This window comes from Pelodiscus sinensis, chromosome 3 (assembly GCF_049634645.1).
Source record: "Pelodiscus sinensis isolate JC-2024 chromosome 3, ASM4963464v1, whole genome shotgun sequence".
Lineage (NCBI taxonomy): Eukaryota > Metazoa > Chordata > Testudines > Trionychidae > Pelodiscus > Pelodiscus sinensis.
This window is the reverse complement of record NC_134713.1, coordinates 15,074,809-15,081,058: the sequence shown is the minus strand read 5'-3', so window position 1 is coordinate 15,081,058 and position 6,250 is coordinate 15,074,809. Positions and strand designations below refer to the sequence as shown.

The 6,250-nt window shown below is 41.8% G+C and overlaps 1 protein-coding gene across 5 annotated transcripts in view; it reads left to right on the top strand.

The window, feature by feature from the left end:
* KLHL29 (kelch like family member 29) overlaps window positions 1-6,250 on the top strand; it is a 598,373-nt gene that overhangs the window by 433,166 nt on the left and 158,957 nt on the right. The window lies entirely within an intron of this gene.

Here is a 6,250-nt window from a genome sequence, read left to right as displayed (position 1 = left end):
GAATAGCTGTTTATTTCGAAACACACTCATAAGAACAGCCATACTGGGTTAGACCAACGATCCATCTAGCCGAGTATCCTGTATGCTGACAGTGGCCAATACCAGATACCCCAAAGGGAGGGTACACAACAAACAGGTAATCCTCATGTGATCCCTCCCCTGCTACCATTTCCAGACAAACAGAGGCTAGGAACACCATTGCTACCCATCCTGGCTAATAGCCATTGATGGACCTAACCTCCATGAATCAATCTAGCTCATTTTTGAACCCTGTGAAAGTCCTAACCTTCACCACATCCCCTGGCAAGGAGTTCCACAGGTTCACTGTGCACTGAGTGAAGAAAAACTTTCTATTGTTTGTTTTAAACCTGCTGAATATTAATTTTATTTGGTAACCCCTAGTTCTTATATTGTGGGAATAGGTAAATAACTTTTTCTTATTCACTTTTTCCACACCAATCATGATTTTATAGACCTCTATTATATGTTCCCTCCTCCTCTTAGTCTCCTCTTTTCTAAGCTGAAAAGTCCAAGTCTTTTTAATCTCTCTTCATATTGGACCCGTTCCAAACTCCTAATCATTTTTGTTGCCCTTTTCTGAACCTTTTCCAATGCCGGTCTATCTTTTTTGAGATAAGGCGACCACATCTTTACGCAGTATTCAATTTGCATAGTTTATTTTGAGCTACGGGTGCAGTGTAGTCACACTTAATGTGCTATTGAGGGAAATAGGCTAGAACCTCCCAGATCTCTAAGATGTTTTACCTTTGCAGCACAGAGATATCAAAGCAGGGCCCTTAGTGAATCAAGTGGCCCTCCAACATCTCTGCAATCACACTACTTCCCCTGATATTTCTAACACTCCTATAATTCTCTTACTGCCACCTGCAGCCATCACAGCCTCCATCTCCCACCACAGTCACTTCTGTCTTGTCCAGCCCCAATCATCCCCTAGTCTCTTTGTGATAATCACATTTTCCCAAAGCTAGTTGTCGGTGAGTGGGATTGAACCTGGGATCTCTGAAGCTTAATACATGAGCCTTTATGGCATGAGCTAAAAAGTCATGGAGTTCTTAGCTAAGGCTATAGCAGACTCATTAATCTCAAAGGGTGAGTCTACACCGCAGTGTTATTTAGAATAACTGACATTATTCCAAAACAACAAAGAGCATGTCTACACTGCAAGCTGTTATTTTTGAAATAATGTCGAGCTGGGGGATTTCTTACTCTGACTCACAGTAACCCTCATTTCATGAGGAGTAAGGGAAGTCAAAGGAAGAGTGTTCTTCCTTCAACTTCCTGCTGTGTAGACAGCGCAAAAATCCGAATTAAGCTATTTCGACTTCAGCTATGCAATTGACTTAGCTGAAGTTGTGTAGCTTAATTCAACTTTAGCCCTGCTGTGTAGACATACTCTAAGTAGCTTCAGTGCCAGTAAAGGGCGCAGAACACTACACCAGGAGCGGTGGTGGGTTACACTAACACTTAGCAACTTGAAATGCTATCTCAGTATCTTGTTTAGTAATCTTATATTAATAGGTTCTTAGGTTTTTAAGGCCAAAAGGGACCATTAGATCATCTAGTCTGATCTCCTGTATGTCACAGATCATTAAATTTCATCTAATTACCCCTGTACTGAGCCTGAAAACTTTTGTCGGGATCATGAATATATTCCAGTAAGATATCCCATCTTAATTTGAAGACAGTTAGTATTTTTATGTCTTTTGCATTTATTATTATTATTTTATTATTATTTTATTACATGTTGAACCGCTAAAATCCCGATCTGGTAGAGAGCAGGGACAACAGCCAGCAGGGCCTCTCTTGGTCCAGCCAACTCTGTCATTCGGGATTTCCGAGGGCATTGGACCAGGAAGGTTCCACCTATATTATTATTGCCATATTGCCTAAAAGCCTTAGTTTATCCTGTACAGACTAACTCGGCTACCCCCTGAAGCTTCTGAAACAGCTCAAAGTAAGTTACTAAGCCAAAGTAAACAAAATATGCCAATTATGCCTAATACACAAAGAGAAATTGTTCCAAAGTATGTTCCTCACCCCTTATCCTGAGTTCAGACAAAAACTTTCAAGATAGAGTTGTTCTTTCACTCTGGTATGTGTCTACAGTTTTTTAGAGTTCTTTATGATTCTTTGTTTTCAGATTTATCGTGTGTATTCTCTGAAAGTGCAAAAGCAGTTTCAAAAGTCAGCTTTGTTTAGTCTCCCCATCCCCATGGAAAAATACCAGATTCAAGATGGATTGCAGTACCAAGTGGCATGGTACTTTCTAGGACCTTCCAGAGTTTGGGCTTACAGGAAAAAGAAAACCATCTACAGATCGTTACCTTGAATACTAAGCCATTTCCAGAATATCAGTAATGGCCCACATTAGCACATTTAGAATTATAAACAAATCTGATTGTAACTTTAAAAATGCTATGTTACATGAAGCATTTTGCCTAAAGCATCTTTGAGTTATGCATATTCATATTCATAAGCCAACTTTCATAAAACTTGGGGGCGTGTTACATGCAGCTACCATTAAAAAAAACTCAGAAGCTAATCTGAAGCAGAATGCATGTGCTTGGCATTGTTGGTCGTAGAAAGCATTTAGCACCAATTATTTCAAACATTCAGAAGCATTCCATTTGCTTCCAGATGCAATTTAAGGTGACCTACAAAGCCCTGGATGATTTGGATCCTGCGTGTGTGAGAGAAGGCCTTCTAATTCTGGCATATCTGTGGAGGCCTGCTGGAGCACTCTTACATAACACACCCTATATTTGAAACTTCATGGTGGGATGGATATTCACTAACTTGTGGGCCAGTGGATGGGGTACAACCCTATATTGTGGGCTTGAGTGGATGGGGTACAGTTGTGTGTAGGGAGGGGCAATTGTGGATACCAGTTCTTCACGTTAACTCAGTACAAAGTTTGTTGACTAATCGCATAGCAACCAGGGAGTATGTGATTGAGTGTCTTTTGTAAATCAATTAATGAAATAAATCCACAGTTATTGTATGTTAGGAGAAGAATAAAATGCTCTATTATTTTATTTTTTCTCTAAGAACACAAGACACTTTAGTGACTTCTACGACATTAAATTAAAATTTAAAGAAAAAGAACTCTGCAGTACCTTTCCTACTCTGTATTCAACAAATTTTCACTCATGGCTGGGCTGCTTTCAGGTTCAGTTTCTAAATTGGGTGCATTAAATAACTTGTCAGTCTAGCTTTCCTGCTGGAAATCAAAAAGTTGAAAGCTTCACACCATTGCTGCTGAAGAGCTATTGAATGTGCAATGGCAGCTGAGTTGATGGGAGAATGAAAAAAAAAGGGTGGGAAACTGGCTGGCTCAGAGTATTTGGGAAAGCAAAGCCCAAAAGTTACACACAGGATTTTTTTTTATATACATGCATTTGGAGAGACTATTGGTCACCTGGATCATCTGTGTGTCAAAGGCACATTGCATGTGAAAATATTACTGAGGACTAACAGGGAATTTTCAGGTTAACAAATAGATGTAGAAAAGTCATATCCCTGTTTCAGATAATAGAGAACTTTGGATAATTGAGATAGAAATGTAGCCGTGTTAGTCTGGGGTAGCTGAAGCAAAATGCAGGACAATGTAGCACTTTAAAGACTAACAAGATGGTTTATTAGATGATGAGCTTTCGTGGGCCAGACCCACTTCCTCAGATCAAATAGTGGAAGAAAATAGTCACAACCATATATAGTGCCTTTGGTATATATGGTTGTGACTATTTTCTTCCACTATTTGATCTGAGGAAGTGGGTCTGGCCCACGAAAGCTCATCATCTAATAAACCATCTTGTTAGTCTTTAAAGTGCTACATTGTCCTGCATTTTGCTTTGGATAATTGAGATTTTTAGGAGGAGGCTGGGCTGCTTCCTGCTTGTGCACAGTGACCCTCCATCTGCATTACAGATTCTAGAAAAGGAGAGTCCCTCCTTTGCTGGAAAGACTGTGAAAAAAACAGGCGGGGGGAGGGGAGTACGTCAAGGTAGGGGGACATGTTAAGACCAAAAATCTAAGGAGGTTGTAAAATATTTTCATCTCCAGTGCAATAAGAGGAAAATAGAAACAAAGATTTTTTTAAAAAAAATCTGCAATTGCAGTAAGTCACTGCAGGATTTGTTGGGGGCTTTTATTGCATACAAAAAGATTTACCCAATGTTGCTCAATTAATTTTTGTTTTTCAGAAAGTAAATGAAAATGTACATACTTCATTTAAATCAATGCTCTGGAGTGGGGCTAGGGCTGAGAAGTTCAATATGGAAGCTGCCCTGGGGAGAAGGGATACTACCCTAATCCTCTTTAACCACAACAGCATGGGGCCAGACGAGAAATACCTCTCCATGGCTGCTGCAGCTCCAGCGGGCACAACCAAGGGAGGGGTACATGTCCCCTAGCTGTGTCAGCGGTCAAGGTTCATCTGCCCCTTTTGCTCCCCAACCAGAGTGAGGAATGCAGCAAACTGACAAAGGGGGACAGCCAGCAATATTCCCGAACAAATGGAGGGAGGGAATTTAAGCTCCCTGCCCTCTCTAAAAGATGTTAGTGGATGTGAAGCTCAGGGAGTCCTGGACAGGGGAGGGGTGAGCCCTCAGCTAGCTCCTTTCACCTGCCTGTGTGGTTTTATTAGAGGCAATCACATTCCAGGCACATCCTATTTTTCTGACAGAACCAAAAACTTACCTTGCTTTAAGTTATGGAAGAAGAAGCTGTATACCAAATTTGTATATCTAGCTCTTACCATTTAGGAGACGAACAGACAGACAGATGGACAGACAAATAGACATACTCAAATATATAGTAGATACCAGGTCAAAATCACTTGCATCTGGTCACTGTGGGAACATAAATAGAATACAACGATTTTAAAAATTGTACTCCCTCTGCCTTCTGTCTAGGAAATGTCTCCTATCTTTCTCGTTTTAACTTTTATCAACTCTTTTATCTTATTTCTAAGATGCCTTTCATGTTCGTATTTACCTTGCAGTCCCTTGGTATGTTCAAAGCCCATTTGATACATGGCTCAGTGCTTTGCCTGTCCTTTCTGACTCTTTACAGCCAGTTTATTAAGTAGGCTTTGTCTTGGGCTATTCCTGCTGAGAAGAGGGACTGCGCTGCTCATTTTGCATTAGGCTTGCGTGCTCATGTGGAAATATCCAGTCATACCCCTCAGCAGAGACATCTGTGTTAAAATGAAACCAACTTTTAATCTGAAAAAAAATTAATTTATTGCCAATGCAAGGCTATTACTTGGACCATATAATCCAGTGTAAGTATGTGATATTACCTCCACTGAAGGGTCCTGGGTTCCTGATTAAAAAGTGCCAGGGGGGAATGTGTGCCTTGCAATTGCTTATCTGCCCAGTTTTCAATTTCACCTGCTACAGTATTCCATTTGGTCTCTTTTTGAGAATTTCCCAGCTGCAGTGAAATATTTCACTTTCAGATAAAGCTGCGGTTTTGGGGTAAGAGGCCAGACATGTGGGGAATTCTTTCTCTTTCCCTCATACCCTCTCAAGCCCTCCCCAGAAATACCCTATCAGTGCCTTTGGCAACATGGTGATTGGCTGTAATGGAGATCGGTCTTAGAGAGATTACAGGCGACCCCTGACTTACGACCGCCCAACTAACGACCCCCCTCGCATTGCCAGATGTCTGGTTTTGAACTGGACAGTCCAGTATTTGAGCTTTCTGTTCGGGAAACAAATTGAGAAAATATAAATGAGAAAATATAAATGTCTGGTATTTTCTAAATAAGATGTAATGTAGATTGTGATGAAACGTCAAGTGTGTCCAGTATTTTTCTTGCAACCATCTGGCAACCCTAGCTCCCCCACATTTACAACTGCCGTGTTCCGGCTGCCGCCTTCACCTAGCACAGGCCCGCGCCAGCTCTGGGAGCAGCTCGCGCTGCGCCACCTCCACCCGTCACAGCCCCCAACCGGCTATGGGAGCAGCTCAAGCCATACCACCTCGCGCTGGGGACTACAACTCGCAGGAGGCAAAGCAGGCCAGGAACAGAACCCCCATTTTTATCATTGTGCCTATGCGAGAAAAGGGTTCGCCTTATGACAGCTTGACTTACGACAGTTCTCCAGGAACCAATTAGGTTTTAAGTGCGCGGTCGCCTGTACTGTCTATGAGGTGGCCTGCACAGAGCCCTGGCCAATCAGGGGGAGTCTGCCCCAGGACTCTACGCAGGCTCTTTCCTGTC